At 51.1% G+C, this 25,820-nt stretch overlaps 1 long non-coding RNA gene across 1 annotated transcript; it reads left to right on the forward strand.

Moving 5' to 3' along the window:
* The first annotated feature begins 8,186 nt into the window (after positions 1-8,186).
* Positions 8,187-9,295, forward strand: LOC131724888 (uncharacterized). Its single transcript, XR_009320348.1, has 3 exons — positions 8,187-8,480; positions 8,556-8,737; positions 9,264-9,295. It is a non-coding gene; the product is annotated as an uncharacterized LOC131724888 (long non-coding RNA).
* Positions 9,296-25,820: the final 16,525 nt, after the last annotated feature.

The following is a 25,820-nucleotide window of genomic DNA, read 5'->3' on the forward strand; positions in this document are numbered from 1 at the left end:
TTGTGTTCAGTTCTGGTCACCTCGTTACAAAAAGGATATTGCTGCTCTAGAAAGAGTGCAAAGAAGAGCAACCAGAATTATCCCAGGTTTAAAAGGCATGTCGTATGCAGACAGGCTAAAAGAATTGAATCTGTTCAGTCTTGAACAAAGAAGACTACGCGGCGATCTGATTCAAACATTCAAAATCCTGAAAGGTATAGACAATGTCAACCCGGGGGACTTCTTTGACTTGAAAAAAGAAAAAAGGACCAGGGGTCATAAATGGAGATTAGATAAAGGGGCATTCAGAACAGAAAATAGGAGGCACTTTTTTACACAGAGAATTGTGAGGGTCTGGAACCAACTCCCCAGTAATGTTGTTGAAGCTGACACCCTGGGATCCTTCAAGAAGCTGCTTGATGAGATTCTGGGATCAATAAGCTACTAACAACCAAACGAGCAAGATGGGCTGAATGGCCTCCTCTCGTTTGTAAACTTTCTTATGTTCTTATGTTCTTATGTTCTAAACGACACCAGCCACCTTCCCAGCGCGCGCACAGACCCCAGCGACTGTGCGGGGTTACAGCGACATGCTAAACGACACCAGCCACCTTCCCAGCGCGCGCACGAGCCCCAGCGATCCCGTGCGGGGTCCCAGCAGCTCGCCAAACAATACCCACTGCGTGCACGGACCCCAGCAGCTCGCGAAACGACACCAGCCACTGTAGGGGCCGTTTTGGACAAAAGTCTGTCCAATATGGTGAGTGATGGGTCACGTTTCTGCGCGCAGGGAATCACGGTTTCTGTGCGCCGGGCATCAGCAGGCTATGCTGCTAGAGGGGATGGGGTTACTTTTGTCGTCAAACAAACGTATTTTGCCAGAGGAGGCAATAAAAAAACAAAGGAGAGGGGAGGGGTTACTTTTGTCCCTGCATTAGGGATGGGCGATACCACTGATTTTCTTTTCGATCCGATACCAAGTAATACCAAGGCTAGTATCCCAATACCAATACCGATACCGATACTTTTAAAAGTCTTCTATGTACATAAAAAGGGGAAATCTTTGTGATTTCTAAGGTGAAAATTGGTAAATGCAGTGTCACAAGGCTGGCTGAGTGGTGACACGTCAGACCCGGAAGAAACAGACAGACAGAGACAGCGAGGTTGGTGAAGCTGAGCACTTGGTTGTGCTCAGCATTTAATAAACAAAACAAGAGAACACAAAAACAGGACACGGCACTCTACGCCAAAATAAATAGACAAACAAAACGCACTAACATTAACAAACGGTGGATGCACAGACAAACAAACAAACACGGTGAGTGAAAACACTATTTTATTACTCTTTTCGTTTAACTCCTCTCCACACCCGTTCTCCACTCACCGAACACCCAACCCCGAGTGAGTAAAACATGCATCTATATATACTGTTGTGCCGGGATTCAATTACTAATTAATTATTCACGTGAATCCCAGCACGTGAATGAATTCTGTGCAACCCCGTGCTCACATATTATATACTTTAAATGCACGTGAAGTGATGTGCAATCCCGTGCCTAAATACAATTATACATTTTAAATAACTCGTGCTGCACACACCCATTTATATCCCGTGCAGCCATATCTATACACCAACATTAACACAGCACATGTAACATACAACACAGAAATGCACACAGGGGCGGAGCACATTGCCACATATATCCCCCCTTGTGCACAGCACACATGGCCTCAACGGCCACCTCCCCCCTTAAAAGCCTAAAAGTCCAGCACAAAGTCCTGGGCCAGAACCGGAGGCTTCAAGGGGCCCACAGGTCATAAGGCTGTCAGCAGCAATGCTGACAGTGGGGTGGCATACTCCTGCCATTCTTCTGCTGCTGGTGGCAATTCCGGCAGCTTCCCAGCTGACAGCGGAAATGCTGTCAGCAGAGACATTAATAGTCCCCAGTCTGGCCCCTCCAGCTGGGGTAGTCCTGGCAGCGGAAAGGCTGCTTGGGGGGTGGTCTCCTGACCCGTGGGGCTCAGGCCACAGAACTTTCTGCAGCGCAAGTGCTGCAGTGGGAGCAGGTCTCCTGACCTCCCCCACGATCTCCGGCAGCGAAACTGCTGCTGGGGTTGGGGTCTCCAGACCCCCTCCCCCTTCTTCGTGGCCGGAAGCTCCCCTTGGTGGGGTTCCGGCCACAGTACTTCCTGCTGCGATGCGGAGCAACAGGCAGCCCCAGGCGATGCGGAGCCACAGGCAGCCCCAGGCGATGCAGAGCCACAGGCAGCCCCAGGCGATGCAGAGCCACCGGCAGCCCCAGGCGATGCAGAGCCACATGCAGCCCCAGGCGATGCAGAGCCACAGGCAGCCCCAGGCGATGCAAGGCAAGCATCCTTGGGCGGTGCGAGGCAGGCATCCTTGGGCGGTGCGAGGCTGGCATCCTTGGGCAGTGCGAGGCTGGCATCCTTGGGCGAAGCGAGGCTGGCATCCTTGGGCGGTGCGAGGCTGGCATCCTTGGGCGGTGCGAGGCTGGCATCCTTGGGCGGTGCGAGGCTGGCATCCTTGGGCGGTGCGAGGCAGGCATCCTTGGGCAGTGCGAGGCTGGCATCCTTGGGCGGTGCGAGGCAGGCATCCTTGGGCGGTGCGAGGCTGGCATCCTTGGGCGGTGCGAGGCTGGCATCCTTGGGCAGTGCAAGGCTGGCATCCTTGGGCAGTGCGAGGCTGGCATCCTTGGGCGAAGCGAGGCTGGCATCCTTGGGCGGTGCGAGGCTGGCATCCTTGGGCGGTGCGGCTTGGGATTTTATAGCGTGGATCAAGGGTCTTGACAAATGCATTAAGACCCCTATCCTCAACAATTGAGATTGGGGGGCTCCCGAGTGGCGCATCCAGTAAAGGCGCTCCTCGCAGGATGTGCCCTATAGCCTGGAGATCGCTGGTTCGAATCCAGGCTATGTCACAGCTGACCGTGACCGAGAGTTCCTAGGGGGCGGCGCACAATTGGCTGAGCGCTGCCCGGGTAGGGAGGGCTTAGGTCGGCAGGGGAATCCACGGCTCACCGTGCATCAGCGACCCCTGTGGCCGATAGGGCGCCTGTGGCTCTGCAGCGGAGCCGCCAGATCTGTGTTGTCCTCCGGCACTATAGGTCTGGTAGCATTGCTGTGGATCTGCAGTGCGAAAAATGACGGCTTGGAAGGAGCACGTTTCGGAGGACGCGTGTTCCAGCCTCCGTTTCCTGAGTCGGCGGGGGGGTTACAGATAATAATTGGGCATGCTAAATTGGGGTGAAAACCGGGGTAAAAATAATTGGCGACAACTAAATTTAAAAAAAAAAAACAAAAAAAAAAAAACAATTGAGATTGGCTGGAGGTCCCTCACAATCATCTCTCCCAGGCTTCTTGTAACCTCTGCAGCTCTTTGGGAGTCATCTATGAAAAATAAAAATACTTATGTCCTACAAGCTACACTACATGCAGTTATGTCTTTATACAGTATGGGCAGTATATGGGAGTAACTCTCATTCAGCCTAAAATAGTTAGACTAAGTAGCTACAGGCAATTACTTAACATTTAAAGTGTCTAATTTAATTAATGTATGAAGAGTTTCATTCCAAAATGCATTATCCACCATTTGACAAAAGTGACACCTTTGTGATAAAATGATGGCTGGCATAAGAGTTATATTCACCAGATCATTCCTGAAGGTATTAGCAACCTGAGATCTTTACTTACATTTTATAAGATATAATCTATGTTTTAGAAATCATGAGCAATGCATATCAGTTTTTCCACAAAATTGATATCATGCATTCAGATATTGTTTGAAAATGTGTCCAATCTAGCAGCCTATTGAGTGCGTTTACATGCACAACAAAACACCGACTGGAAAAAATCAGGTTATGGCAATAATTCGACTGAAGTGTTTACATGCTCAGCGATACCGCGATTACACAAAAAACCTTGTTTACATGGGATCGGTGAAATAGTGGGGTTTCTCTTTATAAAGGACCTGGCGCCGGTTACGTAGTCAGACATGAACGCATTTAAAAAACAGATAGAAATCTGACAAAGCTGATAACATGCCCAGATTAATCAAAGTGTTGGGCAGAAAGCTTGGTGTGTTACTGCTATTAAGACCCCGATTAAAGATATCAGATAAAGGTGTTTACATTACTTTTTACATAGCCGGATATTAACCTTAGTCAGGGTATCGGAGTATTAGTGAATATGTACATGCACCCACTGTAATATTATGCTCCTCAAGAAATAAAAAGTATTAACTGATTTCTGTTCAAATGATTAAAATAACCTAATATTATCACTGGATAATGCCTGCCTCTCTGAAAGGCTTCTGTCAGAGAACTCTGCCTCACTCTGTCACTAGACGTGGCGGTATTTGTCTGTGTTCTCTCCCCCTCCTCTAATCGCCTCCGCTGCAACTCGTCATGCTCTCGTGTGTGACTGATTTTTATGTGTTTTAGAAGGTTTGTGCCAGGTATTGCCACAATATCTTACACACTTTTGACATATGTCACATTTTGCTTCATTGCTGTTTATTGGAGTGAAATGACTCCAAACGATGCTTCGTTTTCTTTCGGCCATGAAAGCAGAGCAGCACTGTTAACCGTGTTCACTCTCGTTTATGTGACTGACTGTCTGTGACTGAGTGACTGCGTGTGTCTCGGCGTGCCTGTGTATAGGCTATATGAGGAGCGGAGGGAGAGGGCGGAAGGAGAAGTAGTTCCTATCCTAAACAACAATGTGCTACATTTCATTTTATTTTATTTTCACTTTTCAATATCTGATACTCATTTAGTTTCATAAAAAAAAAAAAAAAAAAAAATCACTGGCTAAAGAAAGCACCTGGTATCGATATTGTTATGTGAGGATCGATTCTCAAAAATGAAACGTCAGGATCGGAAGTATCGATACTTTGGATCGATCCGCCCATCCCTACCCTGCATTCAATATGCAAAGGAACTTTATCAGAGCCAGTGCAGTTCCAGGGATTTTAAATAGAAGGGACAGGTATTATTTCTGAAAACATATAATATGCAATTCATTTCTTAGGTTATGCTGCTAAGGACTATTTTAATTTGATTCAGAAATACGTACCTCCAACTCATGATTAATACTTCTACTCTAGTGAAAGTCTGCTCATTAGTATATGCAATAAATAAATAAAATAAAATAAATAAATAAATAAACGATATAAAAGAACCGATTTAACATCCCGTATTACACAGAATACTGTACAAATGCAATGTTTTGGACACAGTAGTAATAAAGTAATTAATACCCATTATCTTTGCTTTGTAGTCGCCCTGGGTAAGGGCATCTTCTATACTGAATAATAAGAACAAATGTAGCCCTATTATTCTTTCTTTTATTTGTATTTATTATTTCCGAGCTGTATTTGTATTTTAGTAGCTGTATTTACATATTACAAACGGAAGGTAGGATTACAATGGCACCAACAATTGTAAAGCTTTTAGTAAGTTAATTTCTAATAATGAGGCCTACTGTTCAATTTAATTCAACTGCTAACTGCAACCCCCCCCCCCCCCCCCCCCCAAAAAAAAGGGCTCCATGAAAGCAAATATTTTGGGTATTAGTTACATTATGTTAAAAATATTGAGTTTGCATTATTATTATTATTATTATTATTATTATTATTATTATTATTATTATTATTATTATTATTATTATTATTATATTTCTTTGCAGACACCCTTATCCAGGGCGACTTACAATTATCATATTATTTTTGCATACAATTACCCAGTACTACTGCAGTGAATTATACAATATTTATCTTTTGGTTGTATAATACAGTAAATATGACTATTATAATACAACTATTTATATGTATACATATTGAAATGTGGAACTAAATGTATGTGGTTTATGGGCCTATTTGGAGGGGGGGGGGGGGATATAGGATTGTGATGGGGTGCCAGCTCGCCCCTATAAATATGTGTTTGTTGTTATTGTTGTTGTTTTTACTGTTTTCATTATGGTTTTTGTGATTCTTGGTTTGTTTTGGATTGGCAGGGAGGGGGTTAAATTCCTCCCTGCAAAATAAATGTGAGAATGTGGCTGGAGCCTTAAGTGTTTAATTGTTAATTATTAGTTAATTGGGCTCCAGCCACAGACTATAAAAGGGCAGCTGAAACCCTTTGTTAGAGAGAGGAGTTTTTGGGTGAGTTTTGTTTGTTGGTGTGCTGTGCTGTTTAATTTTGGAAAAAGAAACTGTAGTGAAGGCTAATGCCCAGCCTACATTTCTGTATTTTGTTTGAACCTTTTTGTTGGCCCTTGTGCCTGTTTATTTGATTATTTTTGTTTAATAAAGATCATTATTTTGCCCCTTCCACTGTCTCTGAGCCTCAAACCGCTGTCATCCTGCCACAAGGATATATTAATAGTAAGTGAATATGAGGCAAATGTAACCGGATCTGCATTTCCTGCAATGCAACAAATTAAAAAATCTGCTCATGGAAGTAATTCATGGGCATTATCATATCATTGTAGTTTGTACAACTGCATGTCAGTTTGCTTTAGGAACAGACGACAAACTTCTGGCAAAGTTGCCATTAAGTGGTATATGTTAAATCTACTGGGTTGATGGGTTGAAGTTTTGCTTTTAAGGTTGAAAATTCATATATATATATATATATATATATATACAGCTCTGGAAAAAATTAAGAGACCACTGCAAAATTATCAGTTTCTCTGGTTTTACTATTTATAGGTATGTGTTTGGGTAAAATGAACATTTTTGTTTTATTCTATAAACTACTGACAACATTTCTCCCAAATTCCAAATAAAAATATTGTGATTTAGAGCATTTATTTGCAGAAAATGACAACTGGTCAAAATAACAAAAAAGATGCAGTGTTGTCAGACCTCGAATAATGCAAAGAAAATAAGTTCATATTCATTTTTAAACAACACAATACTAAGTTTTAACTTAGGAAGAGTTCAGAAATCAATATTTGGTGGAATAACCCTGATTTTCAAGCACAGCTTTCATGCGTCTTGGCATGCTCTCCACCAGTCTTTCATATTGATGTTGGGTGACTTTATGCCACTCCTGGCGCAAAGGTATCAGTCAATGACTGTTTCTATTTATTCGAATGTATATAGAAATTGCAGTTGTTAATTTAAAGATTGTAGTCATTCATTCACAGTCTTACTGTATTGATTTTTAAAAGCAACTAATAGATTTGACTGATTCCAGTCCACCAATGAACAGCCTGAATGTAACAATTCTTCAGGTCATTGAGGATGCTCCTTCAGAACTCATAGATGCTCCGTATTCGACAGCAGATTCAGATGGGCCTCTTATCATAACAGAAGAAGAAAATGCCACAGTTTCCAGGGTTGTTGATTGTCCAAGGTAAGAAATCACACCTATAGTAATGTGCTTACACTTTATTTGATCCAGTTGTGTATTATGTCCCAGTTGTACGATAAAGTACTAGTTTTTTTTTTTATTTTTACAAATATTAAGACTTTAGCTATTAGTATATCACAACAGGTCATAGCCTTACATGAATAGCAACAGATTTGCAGGTCATGCTGTGAAATCGGTGCTACAATACCTGGACTCCTATCAAATCTATTTTCCAGTGAATGGCAGTATGCTGCTTTATTTGTTGATGAAGAGCTCAGCGAAAGCTTTGAAGATCCAATACCCTTTTCCACTGGTAGTGAAACATCCCGCCATGAACGGTAAAGTTGCATTTGTGTTTCATACTTCCCTCCTTATAATCAGTGCCCTGTGTTTTTCGCTACTTGTTTTTTTAAACCGTGTTTCAGTTGATTAAAGTAACGCAATGGGGTGAGTGTTAATAATTGCTTAAGTGGTAGTTTCATGAGGACACTGTATCGGCATCTTGAGGTGCAGGTTGCAAAAAAACGCAGGGCCCTACTTGTAATACATTACAATTTAAACTGTTAAAAGGGGAACCATTGTAGCTTTTATCTGTAAACCATTTAAAATTAAAAACAACTTTTTGTTATCTTTCCTTTTATAGGCATTTAGATTGATGCATAGGTATATATTCCTGTGAGTTAATGTAGTTTTATTAGTCAGATATTTCTTTGATTTTTACATTTACAGTATCACAGTCAAGTGTTCTGACAAGATATTTGATACAATAATATCTGCTAAAAAATAAATAATTATTTTCTTTTAATATTTCTTATTCTTTCACCAGAGACATTGGGGATATTCTCTGTGAGCTGGCCTCCCAGATTGATACAGAAAATGTTTCCCTGTTTAATATCAGCCGGAATCACCTATGGGAAGGTGCGAAATGAGGCTTTAAAAAAAAAACTTTCTTACCTTGCAAAAGAGTTTGGGTGAAATTTATGGACGATATAGGAGTGAGCGAAGGAGCCGTCGACCTCGGAGGGCCAAGGAGAGTTTTTTTAACCATGCTAATGGAGTCCTTGCACCAAGGAGGCCTCTTTGTGGGACCAGACCATGCCAAGTTCCTAAACTACATTAGTGGATGTAATGAATCCATGCTTTTTTAATTCTTTATCATTAAGTTTTCAGTCTGTCTAAATCTAACATTCTTTATTTCAGTGATGGTCTCAGATGACAATTTTTATGCGGGTATGACTATTGCAACATCACTGGTTCATGGAGGACCTGGCCCACAGTTCTTATCACCAGTACTTTTGGAGGCGCTTTCAAGTACACCCGAGTCCACATTTGTGGCAGTGCAAGATATCCCTGATATGGACATAAGGAACTATCTGGAGAAGGTAAATATTTGCCAATTGTGTTTGCAAAAGTAATCTACCATCATATTTACAGCTTTTTCTAATCTGATTCATCAGTGTATCTATTGATTAGAACAATTATTCACCTTATATTGCACAGGTATGGAGTGAGATTACTGTAAAATAGTATGAACTTGTATTTACCATTATGATAAAAAAAATACGACCACAAATAAAAAAAAAAAACAGGAGTGCGAGTAAAAAGAAAAAGCTACGTTTTGGATGGAGATGATACGCTCGGAAGTCCTAATCAATTGTTCCCACCATTAACAATCTGTGCCTGTGACTTCTGTGATGTATTTTTGACAGTGATATCACACTCCATCCAACTCGTAGCTTTTTTGATTCATAGTCATATTTTTTTTATTCATGCTTGTAAATAGTACAAAATATTTGACAGTAATCTCACTCCATAACCGATTGCCTGGAAATGAATATAAGTAGTCTTTTCTTTGAAAATGTAATATGAAAGATTTATAAAGACAAATTGCATTTTTATTTTGTACAGCTTCTAACTTACCAGGATGAACATTCAAACACTGCAGACTTATTTGAACCAATCCAAACTCTGATGCAGCTGGCTGGAACACACAAAGTTATCCTTGCTGATGATTATCGCAAGATTGCTGAAGAAACTGCACATTGGTACATTTTTGGAAGAACACGGGCAGCATTTGAGAGGTACACTCATTCTGCTCAGCCCTGCCCTGTCCTGCTCGGCCATCCCCAGCCATGTGCACTTGGCCCCCTACGTGGCTCTGTTCTGCCCTGTGCTGCCCCGCTCTGCTCGGCCATGCCCTGCGTTTGGCCCTGCTTTTAATTCTTATTAAACAATGCAAAGCTGCAATGTAGATTTTATGTTTGTTGGTTAACTTTGCTTTGTGTTATAAATGAAAGGTAATTGGTTTTTAATTAATGTTTAATTCATTTTGAGGTTTATTTTTCATTTTTAAAAGGGCTGTAGTGGGGTCATTAAAAACAATGTGCTTGTTCAGGCTCGGTTTATGGTTGGGCTCTTTGTTCTCTGGCACTGTACGATATCCATATTACCCACAGACTTCACTCCAGTGGTCTGCTCTTTTTATCTTGTGATTTTGTACGAAATGATTGTTTTAGTAATTGTTATTTTTAACACACGGTAAGGCAACTGTGGAAGACACCATTCTGAATATTAAATACCTCCCTCGTGGTGTCATTTGCATACATTTCAATGGCATTTGTCCCCGGTATATAGTCCATGTGTTAAGCAGATAGAGCATGGAAAGCAGATAGCACATGGAAAGCTGAATCAGGCCCTATGTTTTTAATTCTTAAAATGTCCATTCTTTTTCAGATTAAAGGAAGGGTTGAAAACTCTAAGTGTACTGGATGCTATGACCAAGTATCCCAATGCATTCAAGCATGTCATGTGCTACACAGAAGACACCCTCACAGCCAAGACATTTGATAATATCTTCCGCCATGTTCTACACCCTGGAAAGACTTTATACAAGAACTACAAGGTGACTGTACTACTGTTGTTCACTAGAAAAAAATACATACTTCTTTGTAGTTAGGTTACTTTTCTAACTTGTTTAGGGGATTCATCTTTCACTCAGCTGGGCACACTGTCTTTGGAAGTATTTTGGTTATGTTGATGTTGGCCACACAAACACAGTAAGTAACAAGCTTGCTTTATTTATTTATTTATTTATTTATTTATTTATTCATTTCCTTAATTTCAGACGAGCCATCAGATGTCACTGCTATTCTTTATTACTGGCTGCAAGACCGTACCACCACTGGGATTCAGACCAGAACCCACTGTAGATTTTTTACATGATGCTGAGGACAATGGAGAGAAATCAAGATTTCCAAAGACAAATACATGCAACTGTACATGTAGTTTATGAAGAATTCACTGAAGTCATGAGATATGCTGTTCTAAATTGTCAGGGCTTTGGCTTTGCATAGTCAACTACTGATCTTCTGGTGTGATGGATGGTAGGGATGCTCCAGATGAACCAAAGAAAGGAAAAATCCAAAAAATAAAACAAAAAAACAAAAATACAGTATACTTGGGATTTCTTGTTTTTCCTGGTCCTGGGGAGATCCGTGTGTTCTGTTTTAATTGCACCCTTCATTTAACAAATACTTCACCTAATCTGAGCTTTTTCTTTTCTTTGGAGCTCTTAAAGTTAATTTGAAGTTACAGGTATAGAGAAGAATTGTGAAAGACTGCTTTAACCAATTCATCTTTCAAACAACAAACACTAAATGGGCAAGTGATCTGATCATTTATTATTTCCATGGCAAATGCAAATTTATTTGTATTAAATATTATTAGTATTAAATATATTTGACTCAGGACTACTTTTTATTATTAGTCATAACACAAAATTCAATGTTTAATAATGGTTTTGAAAAAAGACTGACAAGCAGGGGTGTGCTCTTAATTCCTTAAGTGGGCCAATTATGTATTTATTTATTTATTTATATTTATATAGCGCTTTTATCAAAGTGCTTTACAAAGTTTAACAGTACAGTATAGGATAAATGAAAATTGTATTAAACAAAGGAAACTGACAAATATGTAAATAAATGAATGCTGGGAAGGGCAGGAGAGGACAATAGTCAAACAAAAAGACAACAACAAATCTAATTGGAAAGATGGTATGAAGAGGGGGAGGAAGGATTCGGAGGTGAATTAGGGTAGGCCACAGAAAACAGGTGGGTTTGAGGGAGGAACGGAATGTCATTGGGGTGGAGACTGCATAATATTAAGGGGGAGCCTGTTCCAGTAAAAGGGGGGGGGGGGCGGCAAGAAGAGAAAAGAAGGAAACCACAGTAGTACATGAACAGAGGTAAGATAAATCCAAGATAAAGGTGTACCAAAATAGCAAGATTAGACAGAGTGGTAGAGAGGACAGAATGACCCACGATGTTGAAGGCTGGTGAAAAATCAAGAAAAATAAGACTAGAGGAAAGGTTTGCATGTGCAGCATTAGCAGATGGTTGTAAGGTAGAGGAGAGAGACGTGGCAGAGATGGAGTTGAAGATAACAGAAAGGAATTGTTACTGGAAAAGGAAGAAGAAAGAGGACAAACAGAGGAGGTTTGCTAGGAACTATGAGGATTGAAGTTTTTGACCTGGACAGGCTACTAACCCAACTTAAAAGGGACAGGGGGATGAGTCTATCCACCCACATATGTAGCATTGTGAGTGATACAACAACACAGTTTTTGCAATTAATTGAGTTGGAACGTAATTATTTGTATATGTAACAGGGCGAGGTGCCCTGTACATTGTTTTGTTTATTTATTTTTAGAACGGGGTCCCCCTCCGCCCCTGTGTTATTTTGTATTATTATTAGTGTTATGATTTAGTAATGTTATGTATTTTAAATGATGGCGAGCGCCACAGGGTTTGTTATTGTTTTGTTTTGTTAGTGACGGCGTAGCCAAATGTTTTTGTTTAGTAGCGTGGATGGGAAGCCCCATTTAAAAACTCGTGCAGAAGGTGGCCATCTCCCAAATTAATTAGGTGATTTAATTTGTTGCTAATCGGGAGATGGTCACCTGTTATAAAAGCCTGCAGCTCTCGGCACTCGGTGTGGAGAGCGAGCAGAGTAATACGCCACCTTAAACTGCAGTACTTCCCCCGTGTCAGTTTTCCTTCCTGCTTCTGTCCTGACGTCAGACTACTCGTCCAGCCTGTCACAGTATACAACACTATCTAACATTGTTTATCACATAATCCAAAACAAATAAATAATGATTAATACCACTATTGTCATCATCTGATAATGGATCACAAAGAGATAGAAGCTCCCTGTGGTTTTCAGCGCTCATTTGTACTGTATTATGTGGAACATGAATGTATGTGTCTGCCTCATTTGCAGTAATTGGGCCTGCATGATCAATTCCATAATTATCTATGCCACTCAGATCTTGTGAATTTACTGTAGTAAGATCTGAAGGTATTCCAGAATGCCATAATGCTAAGGGAGACATTGCCTGAACAGTGCTAAATCGATGGTAATTCCACTGGCGAGTGAATTCTTGCACAGAATTTCCTATTCTTGGAATGTAAACAAACTGTAATGCACATAAATCAGCTTCATTTGTAGAATCTAAGATTCCAATGTTTTCCATGTACATAAACAATTGCACTGTGTAACACAATTTTTGTTCCTGGGTAGTAAGTGTTATTTCCTAATTGCTTATGCCTCAAAAGTATAGAAAATGGCTATTATTCCCCACAAACTTTGCTTTTGTGACCAGGACAGTGATATTTTGAAATTTACCTATTTCCAATGAGAAAACAGGCGAATTTGTGTCTTTTCGTTCACATAAAGTCAGAAAAAAACAACATATGAATCCAAATTAACATGTATTTATACTAAAGTAATACAAAAATGACTACAAAAGATTTAGAAGTGAGTAGTTTTTCGAGATTTACAATTATACTGTAAATCACTTTCACGAATCAGCCCCCAAATGTAGTCTCCCATCATGTTCTCGTTATACTGTCCTTGGTAGCGGCGTTCAAAGTCCAGTATATCCTGGTGGAAGCGCTCGCCTTGCTCCTCTGAGTACGCTCCCATGTTCCCCTTGAATTTATCAAGATGAGCATCAAGGATATGGACTTTGAGGGACATCTTACAGCCCATTGTGCCGTAGTTCTTCACCAGAGTCTCAACCAGCTCCACATAGTTTTCGGCCTTGTGATTGCCCAGGAAGCCCCGAACCACTGCGACAAAGCTGTTCCAAGCCGCTTTCTCCTTACTAGTGAGCTTCTTGGGGAATTCATTGCACTCCAGGATCTTCTTTATCTGTGGTCTGACGAAGACACCGGCTTTGACCTTTGCCTCAGACAGTTTAGGGAAGAAGTCTTGAAGGTACTTGAAGGCTGCCTACTCCTTATATAGAGCTCTGACAAATTGTTTCATAAGGCCCAATTTGATGTGCAGTGGTGGCATCAGCACCTTCCGGGGGTCCACCAGTGGCTCCCACTTGACGTTGTTCCTCCCCACAGAGAATTCGGTCCGCTGTGGCCAGTCCCGCCTGTGGTAGTGCGCCTTGGTGTCCCTGCTGTCCCAAAGGCAAAGATAGTAGGGAAACTTGGTAAAACCGCCTTGGAGACCCATCAGGAATGCCACCATTTTGAAGTCTCCTATGACCTCCCAGCTGTACTCATCATACTTCAAGGCGTCCAGCAAGGTCTTGATGCTGTTGTAATCCTCTTTGAGGTGCACCGAGTGAGCCAGGGGAAGAGACGGGTACTTGTTACCATTATGGAACAGCACGGCTTTGAGGCTCCTGGATGAGCTGTCAATGAAGAGGCGCCACTCATTCTGGTTACAGGCGATTCCGATTGCCTCGAACAGACTGGTCACATTGTGGCAGAAGCAGAGCCCATCTTGACGGGTGAAGAAGCTGGAAAAAGGTTGGTGACGCTTCCTCTGATCTGCGACTTGCACACTTTCATCCAACAAGTTCCACTGCTTGAGCCTAGACGTCAAAAGCTCGGCATTGGACTTGGTGAGACCAAGATCTCTAATCAAGTCGTTGAGGTCTTTTTGGTTGGGGTAGTATGGGTTTCTCTCCTCAGCTCCACCTCTGAAATTATCATCTGGATCTACAACGTCTTCCTCGCTCTCTGACTTGCTGCTCTCTTCTAAAGACGGCTGCTCTCTCTCCGGAGGAGTGGGTACAGGGAGCTCATGGCAGTGTGGCACCGGGGCGATGGATGAAGGAAGGTCCGGATACGTGATAGCAGGTGCATTCTTGCCAGTCCAACATTTGGAAGGGTCCACCATGCAGAAGTAGCAGTTGCTTGAGTGGTCAGTGGGTTCCCGCCAAATTCTTGGGATAGCGAACTTCATGGCTCTCTTTTCCCCTCTGTACCATCCTACAAAAATACATTTATTTCACCCATGACTAATGTGTAAGAGATTCTCGCAACATTTTTCATATATGATATATTTTTTCAATAACATTGAAAATTGTAAAACATTTTAAAATTAAAAACCTTTACAATTTAAAAAATTTTAACAAATTTTATAACATAAAATTCCGAGCAACAGTTGTCCATCTTACCTTCCAGAGATTTTTTTTGCAGTGCTCGCAGGTGAAATGAGGTGCCCAGGGTTTGTCGTGATCCCCGACAGGCATGCCGAAATATGCCTTGTAGGCCTCACACATCTTAGCAGATGCTTCCACTGAGTACTTTTTCGCTCTTGTCTTGATAAATTGGCCGCAGACATAGCAAAATTTGTCTGCCGGATGCTTGCAGCCTCTTGATGCCATCTCAGAAAAATGCAGACATATATCCACTTAGGCAGCTGGAACTAAACTGAACTGGTGGGCTTAAGGCCCCTGTATTTATACTACTATTTATATTACTGGAAAGTTTGAGAAAGTTCTAGAAGTTTACTCAGCACTGAATCTATCTGGAATGTTCTGGAAAATAGGTAAATTTCAAAATATCACTGTCCTGGTCACAAAATCAGTTTGTGGGGAATAATAGCCATTTTCTATACTTTTGAGGCATAAGCAATTAGTAAATAACACTTACTACCCAGGAACCAAAAAAAAAAAAAAATTGTTACACGGTGTAATCTGCCCCAGCAACTCAGCGCGGGGAGCAAGGACCTCGGCAAACGATACCTGCCACCATCCCAGTGCGCGAGCAGGCCCCAGCAACCACGTGTGGGGTCCCAGCAGCTCGACAAACGTAACCTGCCACCATCCCAGCGCGCTAACGGGCCCAAACGACCCCGAGCAGGGTCCCAGCAGCTCACTAAACAACACCTGCCACCTTCCCAGTGCGTGCACGTGCCCCAATGACCCAGCGCGATGTCCCAGCGGCTTGCCAAACGACACCTGCCACCTTCACAGCGCACGCACTGGCCCCAGCGACCCCACGCGGGGTCCAAGGACCTCGCAAAACGACACCAGCCACAATCCCAGCGCGCACAAAGGCACCAGCAACCTCGTATGGGGTCCCAGCGGCTCGCCTAACGACACCTGCCACCTTCAAAGCGCACGCACGGGCCCCAGCGACCCAGCGCGGGGTAGCAGCGGCTCTCCAAACGGTCCCTGGCACCTCCGAAGCACGCGGATGGGGCCCAGCGACCCTGGGCAAGGTCCCAGGGGCTCACCATACAGTCCCTGGCACATCCCCAGCGCGCACATGGGCACCAGCGAACCCGCGCAGGATCCCAGCGGCTCACCAAACGGTGCCTGGCACCTCCCCAGCGCACGTATGGGCCCCAGCGACTCAGCACTGTGTCCCAGCAGTTCGCCAAATGGTCCCTGTAACCTCCGCAGGGCGCTCACAGGCCCCAGCGACTCCGCGGAGGGTCCCAATGGCTCGCCAAATGGTCCCTGGCACCTCCCCAGCATGCACCCGTGGCCCAGCGACCCCGAACAGGGTCCCAGCAGCTCTCAAAATGGTCCTTGGCACATCTCCAGCGCATGCACAGGGCCCAGGGACCCCGCGCGGGTTCAGAACGGCTCGCCAAACGATCAGTGGCACCTCCCCAGCGCACACACGGGCACCAGTGACCCAGAGCGGGGTCCCAGCGGTTCGCCAAACAAAGCCTGGTGCCTCCCCAGTGCATGCACGGGACCCAGCTACCCCGCGTAGGGTCCCAGCGGCTAGCAAAATGGTCCCTGGCACCTCCCCAGCATGCGAACAGGGCCCAACGACCCCGCACGGATTCCTAGCGGGTCTCCAAACAGTCCCTGTTGCCTCCACAGCGCTCACAGACACCAGCGACCCCGCGCGGAGGCCTAGCAGCTAGCCAAATGGTCCCTGGCACCTCCCCAGCGAGCGCATGGGGAACAGCTACCCCGCGCAGGGTCCCAGCGGCTGGACAAATGGTCTCTGTCACCTCCCCAGTGCACGTATGGGCCCCAGCGACTCAGCACTGTGTCCCAGCAGTTCGCCAAATGGTCCCTGTAACCTCCGCAGGGCGCTCACAGGCCCCAGCGACTCCGCGGAGGGTCCCAATGGCTCGCCAAATGGTCCCTGGCACCTCCCCAGCATGCACCCGTGGCCCAGCGACCCCGAACAGGGTCACAGCAGCTCTCAAAATGGTCCTTGGCACATCTCCAGCGCACGCACAGGGCCCAGGGACCCCGCGCGGGTTCAGAACGACTCGCAAACGGTCAGTGGCACCTCCCCAGTGCGCGCATAGAGCCCTGTGACCCCGTGCTGGGTCCCAGCGGCTCGACCCTGCGCGGGGTCCCAGCGGTTCGCAAAATGGTCCCTGCCACCTCCCCAGCGCACGCACAGGGACCAACGACCCAGCGCGGTGCCCCACCAGTTCGCCAAATGGTCCCTGGAACCTCCCCAGCAATCCCACACGGTGTCCCAGCGGGTCACCAAACAGTCCCTGGCACTTCCCCAGCAGGCGCACGGGTCCCAGTGACCCCACATGGGGTCCCAGCGGCTCTCCAAACGGTCTCTGTCGCCTCTACAGCGCGCAGAGGCCCCAGCAACCCCGCGCGGAGTCCCAGCGGCTCACCAAGCAGTCCCTGGTGCCTCAACAGCGTGCGCACGGGCCCCAGGCACACCACGCGGGATCCCAGCGGCTCGCCAAAAGGTTTCTGGTCCCTCCCCAGCAAGCGCACAGGCCCCAGCTGGTCGCCAAACGGTCCCTGGCACATCCCTAGCGCACATGGAGCCCAGGTACCCTACGCAGGGTCCCAGGGGATCGCCAAACAGTCCCTGGCACCTCCCCAGTGCACGCATGTGCCCCAGCAAGCACGCGGGCCCCAGCTGCTCGCCAAATGATCCCTGGCACTTCCCGAACGCGCTCATGGAGCCCAGCGACCCCGTGCAGGGTCAGAACGGCTCGCCAAATGGTCAGTGGCACCTCCCCAGTGTGCACACGGACACCAGCGACCCAGAGCGGGGTCCCAGCGGTTCGCAAAACAGAGCCCAGCGCCTCACCAGTGCATGCACGGGCCCCAGCTACCCCGCGCAGGGTCCCAGCGGCTAGCAAAATGGTCCCTGGCACCTCCCCAGCATGCGAACAGGGCCCAACGACCCCGCACGGAGTCCCAGCAGGTCGCCAAATGGTCCCTGGCACCTCCCTAGCAAGCGAATGGGCCCCAGCTGCTCGACAAATGCTCCCTAGCACCTCCACAGCGCGCACGGGACCCAGCAACCTGGCGCGGGTCAGAATGGCTCGCCAAACGGTCAGTGGCATCTCCCAAGCGTGCGCACGGAGCCCAGCGACCCCGTGCGGGTTCCCAGCGGCCAGCAAAATGGTCTTTGGCATCTCCCCAGCGTGCACACAGGGCCCAACAACCCCGCTCGGGGTCCGGCCGGCTCGACAAATGGTCCCTGGCAGCTCCCCAGCGCGCGCACGGGCTCCAGCCACCCAGCGCGGGGTGCCAGCCTCTTACCAAACGGTCCCTGGTACCTCTCCAGCGCACGTCCGGGCCGAACCGACCCAGCGCGGGGTCCCAACAGCTCGCCAAATGATCCCTGGCTCCCAGTCAGCGTATGCAAAGAGCCCAGCAACCCCACGCGGGGTCCCAGCGGCTCGCCAAATGGTCCCTGTTACCTCACCAGCATGCACACGGGCCCCAGGGACCTTGTGCTGGGTCCCAGCGGTTCGCCAAATGCTCCCTGGCACCTCCCCATCGATCGCACAGGCCCCAGCGACCTCGTGCAAGGTCCCAGCGGCTTGCCAAATGGTCCCTGGCACCTCCCCAGTGTGCACGGGATCCAGCGACCTCGCGTGGGGTCCCAGTGGCTCGCCAAATGGTAACTGGCTCCTCCCCAGCACGCGCACAGGACCCATCAACACCGCAAGGTCTCCCAGCAGCTCGGAAAAATGTTCCCTGGGACCTCCCCTCCCCGCGCATGGAGCCCAGCGACCCCGCGCGGGGTCCCAGCAGCTTGCCAAATGGTCCCTGGTATCTCCCCAGCATGCGCACGGGCCCCAGCGACCCTGTGCGGGCTCCCAGCGGCTTGCCAAATGGTCCCTGGCACCTCCCCAGCGCACGCACTGGCCACTCCGACTTCGCGCAGGGTCCCAGCGGCTCACCAAATAGTACCTGTCTCCTCCCCAGAGCTGGCATGTGGCCCACCGAACCCCAGTGCGAGCACGGGCCCCAGCGACCCTGTGTGGGGTTCCAGCCGCTTGCCAAACGCACGGTCCCCAGAGACCTCAAGCAGGGTCCCAGAGGCTCGCCAAATGGTCCCTGGCACATCCTCAGCGCACGCCCTGGGCCCAGCGATCCCACCCTGGGCCCCAGCGGTTCGCCAAATGGTCCATAGCACCTCCCCAGCGATCGCAAGGACCCCAGCGACCTCGTGCAAGGTCCCAGAGGCTCGCCAAATGGTCCCTGGCACCTCCCCAGCGCACACACGGACACTAGCGACGCCAGGCAGGGTCCAGTGGCTAGCCAAACCGTCCCTGGCACATCCCCCGTGCGTACACGGGCCCCACCGACCCGGCGCAGAGTCCAAGCCGGTCGCCAAATGGTCCCAGGCACCTCCCCAACACACGCAGGGACACTAGCCATGGCAGGCAGGGTCCAGTGGCTCGCCAAACTGTTAAAGGCGCCTCCACCATGCATACACGGGCCCCAGCCACCCGGCGCGGGGTCCGAGAGGCTCGCCAAATGGTCCCTGGCACCTCCCTGTGGCAATGTGCCCCACCCCTGTGTGCATTTGTGTGTTATATGTTGTATGTATAGAGATGGATGCACAGGATATAAATGGGTGTGTGCAGCACGAGTTATTTTAAATGTATTTAGGCACGAGGATGGCACATCACTTCACGTGCATTTAAAGTATTTAATATGTGAGCACGAGGTTGCACATAATTAATTCACGTGCTGGGATTCAAGTCAATAATTAATTAGCAATTGAATCCCAGCACAACAGTATGTATAGGTGCACGTTTCAGTCACTCAAGGTTGTGTGTTCGGTGAGTGGAGAACGGGTGTGGAGAAGGAGGTAAAAAAAACGAGAATAAAAAGAATAATAATAACAACTGTTTAAACTCACCGTGTTTGTCTGTCTGTGCATCCACCGTTTGTTAAGTGTTAGTCTGTTTTGTTTGTCTATTTATTTTGGCCTCAAGTGCCGTGTCCTGTGTTTTGTTTTGTTCAAACCTTTTATTTACAATAAAACAGCACAAGCAAGCGCATTTACCATTTCATCCATCGTCTGTCTGTGTACTCCTTTCTGGTCTGACGTAACCACTAGAGCCTGCTTGTCACACTCCCCAACACGCACATGGGCCCCAGCGACTTCGCGTGGCATTCCAGCGGCACGCCAAACGGTCCCTGACACCTCCCCAGCGATTGCACGGACCCCAGCGACCTCGCGCAGGGTCCCAGATGCTCACCAAATTGTCCCTGGCACATCCCCAGCGTGCGCACAGGCCCCAACGACTTACCGCGGGGTCCCAGCGGCTAGCCAAATGATCCCTGGTACCTCCCCAGAGCATGCACTGGGCCCAGCTATCCCACGCAGGATCCCAGCGGCTCGCAAAATGGTCCCTGCCACCTCCCCAGCGCGCGCACGGGCCCCAGCGACTTTGCGCGGGGTCCCAGCGGCTCGCCAAATGATACCTGGCTACTCCCCAGTGTGGGCAAGTGGCACAGCGAACCCATGCCGGGTACCAGCGGCACGCCAAACGGTCCCTGACACCTCCCCAGCATGTGCATGTGGCCCAGCGACCCCGTTTGGGGTCCCAGCGGCTCACCGAATGGTCCCTGGCACCTCCTCAGTGCGCGCACGGTGCCCAGTAACCCCGCGCGGGTTCCCAGCGACTCGCCAATTGGTACCAGCGTGCGCACGGGTGCCAGCGACTTCGCGCGGGGTCCCAGCCACTCGCCAAATGGTCCGTGGCACGGCCCCAGAGTGCGCACGGAGCCCAACGGCTCGACAAATTGTACCTGGCTCCTCCTCAGCGCGGGCATGTGTCCCAGCGACCCCATACAGGGTCCCAGCGGCTCGCCGAATGGTCCCTAGCACCTCCCCAACGCGCACAATGCCCAGCGACCCCGCGCAGGGTCCTAATGGTTTGCCAAATGGTCCCTGGCACCTCCCCAGTGCACGCACAGGCCCCAGCCACTTGGCGCGCGGTTCCAGCAGGTCGCCAAACGGTCCCTGGCACCTCCACAGCGATCGCACGGGCGCCAGCGACCTCGTGCAAGGTCCCAAAGCCTCGCCAAATTGTCCCTGGCACTCGCGCACAGGCCCCAGTGAACCCGCGCGGGGTCCCAGCGGCTCGTCAAATGGCCACTGGCACCTCCCCAGCGATTGCACGGGCCCCAGCGACCTCGGGCAAGGTTCCAGTGACTCGCCAAATGATCCCTGGCACGTCCCCAGCACGCAGGGGCCCAGCGTCCCCGAGCAGGGTACCAGCGGCTCACCAAATGGTCCCTGGCACCTCCCCAGCGCACGCACAGGGCCCATCGACCCCACGCTAGGTCCCAGCGGCTCGCCAAATGGTCCCTGACCTCCCCAGAGCGCGCACATAGCCCAGCAACCCAGCGCGGAGTCCCAGCGGCTCCCCTAAAGGTCCCTGGCCCATCCCCAGCGCGCGCGCTGGTTTCCAGCGGCTCGCCAAATGGTCCCTGGCACCTCCCCAGCGATAGCACGGGGCCCAACGTCCCCGCTCGTGGTCCCACAGCTCACCAAATGGCCCCAGGCATCTCCCAAACGCGCGCATGGGGCCCAGCGACCCTGTGCGTTGTCCAAGAGGTTCGCCAAATGGTCCCTGGTACCTCCCCAGCGCACGCACTTGGCCCAGGGTCCCCACACGGGGTCCCAGCAGCTCGCGAAATGGTCACTGGCACCTCCCCAGTGATCATACGGTCCCCAACAACTTCACGCGAGGTCCCAGCGGCTCGCCAAATGCTCCCTGGCGCCTCCCCAATGCGCGCTCGGGCCCCAGCGACCCTGCACGGGGTCTCCACTGCTCGTCAAATGGTCCCTGGCACCTCACCAGCACGCGCTCGGGCCCCAGCGACTTCGAGCGGGATTCCAACGGCTCGCCAAATGGTCCCTGTTACCACCCCAGCTCACGCACTGGGGCAAGGTACCCCACGCGGTGGCCCAGCGGCTCGCCAAATGGTCCCTGACACCACCCCAGCACACACATGGGCCCCAGCTGTCAGGCGTGGAGTCCAAGTGGCTCCCCAAAAGGTCACTGACTCCTCCCCAGCGCGCGCACGGGGTTCCAGCGGCTCGCCAAATGGTCCCTGTTACCTTACCAGCTCGTGCACGGGACCCAGGAACATCGCGCGGGGTCCAAGCGGCTTGTCAAATGGTCCCTGGATCCTACCCAGAGCGCGCACAGGGCCTAGCAACCTCGCACAGGGCCCCAGAGACTCGCCAAATGGACCCTGCCACATCCCCAGCTTGCGCACTGGCCCCAGCGACTTCACGCAGGCTTCCAGTGGCTCGCCAAATGGTACCTGGGTCTTCCCCAGCACGCGCATAGAGCCCAGCAACCCCGTGCAGGGTCCCATCGGCTCGCCAAATGGTCCCTGGCATCTCCGAAATGCATACGCACTGGGCCCAGATACCCCACGCGGGGTCCCAGCGGCTCGCCAAATGGTCCCTGGCACCTCCCCAGCGCGCGGACGGAGCCCAGCGACCTTGCACAGGGTCCCAGTGACCTTGCGCAGGGTCCTAGAGGTTTGCCAAATGGTCCCTGGCACATCCCCAGCATGCACAGGCCCCTACGACTTTGCGCGGGGTCCCAGCAGCTCACCAAATGGTCCATGGCACCTTCCCCAGCGATCGCACGGGCCCCAGCGACCTCTTGCAAGGTCCCTGCGGCTCGCCAAATGGTCCCTGGCACATCAACAGCGGGCGCACGGACCCCAGCGACTTCGCGTGGGGTCTCAGCGGCTCGCCAAATGGTCCCTGGTAACTCCCCAACGCACGCACTGGGCCCAGCGACCCCACGCGGGGTCGCAGCAGCTCGCAAAATGGTCACTAGCACATCCCCAGCGCGCACACGGGGCCCATCGACCCAGCGTGGGGTCCCAGTGGCTCGCCAGATGGTCCCTGGCCCCTCCCCAGCGCCTGCATGGGGTGCAGCGACCCCGTGCGGGGTTCCAGAGGCTCACCAAATGGTCACTGTTGCCTCCCACGCGCACTTACTGCACCCAGTGACACCACGCGGGGTCCCAGTGGCTCGCCAAATGGTCCCTGGCACCACCCCAGGGCGCGAATGGGCCCCAGCGACATCCCGTAGGGTCCAAGTGGCTCGCCAAATGGTCCCTGGCCCCTCCCCAGTATGTGCATGGGCCCCAGCGACTTCGTGCGGGGCCCCAGCGACTAGCAAAATGATCCCTGGCACGTCCCCAGGGATCGCACGGGCCCCAGCGACCTAGCGCTGGGTCCCAGAGGCTCACCAAATGGTCCCTGGCACATCCCCAGTGCATACATGGGCCCTAGTAACCACGCGCGTGGTCCTAGCGGCTTGCAAATGGTCCCTGGCACATCCACAGCACGCGCACGGGCCCCAACGACATCGCGCGGGGTCCCAGCGGCTCGCCCAATGGTATCTGGCACCTCCCCACCATGCGCACAGTGCTCAGCGACTTTGCACGGGGTTCCAGTAGCTCGCCAAATGCTCCCTGGCACCTCCTTATCAATAGCACGGGCCCCAGCGATCTCGTGCAAGGTCCCACAGGATCACCAAATGGTCCCTGGCTACCCAGCGCGTGCACAGGACCCAGCAACCACGTGCGGGGTCCCAGCTGCTTGCAAATCGTCCTGGCACATCTCTAGCACGCACGGGCCCCAGCGACTTCGCGCGGGCTACCATCAGCTCGCAAATGGACCCTGGTACATCCCCAGGGCGCACGGGGCCTAACTTCCCCATGCGGGGTCCCAGCGACTCGTCAAGTGTTACGTGGCTCCTTCCCAGAGCGCGCACGGGGCTGAGCGACTTCGCGTGGGGTTCCAGCGGCTCGCCAAATGGTTAATGGGACCTCTGAAAAGCACGCACGGGGCCCAGCAACCCCACGCGGGTTCCCAGCGACTCTCGAAATATTCCCTGGCACTCCCCAGCGATCGCACAGGCCCCAACGACCTCTCGCAGGGTCCCAGACACTCGCCAAATGGTCTCTGGCCCCTCCCCAGCGCACGCACGGAGCCCAGCGACCCCACGCAGGGTCCCAGCGACCTCGTGCAAGGTACCACAGGCTCGCCAAATGGTCCCTGGCTCCTACCCTGCGCGTGCACAGAACCCAGCAACCACGTACAGGGTACCAGCGGCTCACCAAATGGCCCCTGGCACCTCCCTAGCGCACGCACGGGGCCTAACGACTTCGCGCGGGTTCCCAGCGGCTCGCCAAATGGTCACTGTTGCCTCCCCAGCACACTCACTGTGCCCAGCGACCCCACGCGGGGTCCCAGCAGCTCACAAAATGGTCCCTGGCACCTCAGCAGCGAGCGCACGGGCTACAGTGACTTCGCGCGGGGTCCCAGCGGCTCGCCAAATAGTAACTGGCTCCTCCCAAGCGTGGGCATGTGGCACAGCATTTCCCAGTGGCTCTTCGAATGGTCTCTGGCACCTCCCCAGTGCGCGCACAGTATCCAGCAACCACGTGTGGGGTACCAGCGGCCAAGCAAATGGTCCCTGGCACATCTCCAGCGCACGTACGTTCCCCAGCGACTTCGGGTGGGGTCCCAGCAGCTCGCCAAATGGTCCCTGGCACGTGCCCACCACGCACACGTGCCCACCACGCACACGTGCCCCAGCTACCAGGCATGGAGTCCCAGCTGCTTCCCAAAATGTCCCTGGCCCTGGGCACACAATGGGCCCAGCAACCCCACGTGGGGTCCCAGCGGCTCGCCAAATGGTCCCTGGCACCTCCCCAGAGCGTGCACGGGGACCCAACACCTCGCCTAATGCTCCCTGGCACCTCCCCAGGGCGCGCGCGGAGACCCAGCGCCTAGTCAAATGGTCCCGGGCTCCTCCCCAGCGCGAGCACGGGCCCCAGCAACTTCGACCGGGCACATCCCCAGCAAGTGCACGGGCCCCAGCGACTTCCCGCGGGGTCCCAGCGGCTTGCCAAATGGTCCCTGGCACGTCCCCAGGGATCGCACGGGCCCCAGCGACCTAGCGCAGGGTCCGAGAGGCTCGCCAAATGGTCCCTGGAACATCCTCAGCGCATGCCCTGGGCACAGCGACCCCACCCTGGGTCCCAGCGGTTCGCCAAATGGTCCCTGCCGCCTCCCCAGGTTGCACACGGGGCTCAGCAACCTCGCGCAAGGTCCCAGAGGCTCGCCAAATGGTCCCTGGTACTTCCCCAAATGGTGCCTGACACATCCACAGCGAGCGCACGGGTCCCAGTTATTTTGCACAGGGTCCCAGTGGCTCGCAAATGGTCCCCGGCACATCCCCAGCGAGTGCACGGGCCCCAGCGACTTCCCGCGGGGTCCCAGCGGCTTGCCAAATGGTCCCTGGCCCCTCCCCAGTATGTGCATTGGCCCCAGCGACTTCGTGCGGGGCCCCAGCGGCTAGCCAAATGATCCCTGGCACGTCCCCAGGGATCGCACGGGCCCCAGCGACCTAGCGCAGGGTCCCAGAGGCTCACCAAATGGTCCCTGGCACATCCCCAGTGCATACATGGGCCCTAGTAACCACGCGCGGGGTCCTAGCGGCTTGCAAATGGTCCCTGGCACATCCACAGCGAACGCACGGGTCCCAGCGGCTTGCAAATGGTCCCTGGCACATACCCAGCCCGTGCACGGGCCCCAGCGACACCGCGCGGGATCCCAGCGCCTAGTCAAATGGTCCCTGGCACCTCCCCACACCGTGCACGGGGCCCAGCGATCCCGCGCATGGTCCCAGTGACTTGCCAAATGGTCTATGGCACATACCCAGCGTGAGCACGGGCCCCAGCAACTTCGACCGGGTTCCCAGCGGCTCGCCAAATGGTACCTGGCTCCTCCCCAGTGCGCGCACGGTGCCCAGCGAACCCGTGCGGGGTTCCATCGGCTCGCCAAATGTTCCCTGGCACTTCCCCAGAACGCACACAAGGCCCAGCGGACCCGCGCAGTGTCCCAGCAGCTCACCAAA

This window comes from Acipenser ruthenus, chromosome 58, assembly GCF_902713425.1.
Source record: "Acipenser ruthenus chromosome 58, fAciRut3.2 maternal haplotype, whole genome shotgun sequence".
NCBI lineage: Eukaryota > Metazoa > Chordata > Actinopteri > Acipenseriformes > Acipenseridae > Acipenser > Acipenser ruthenus.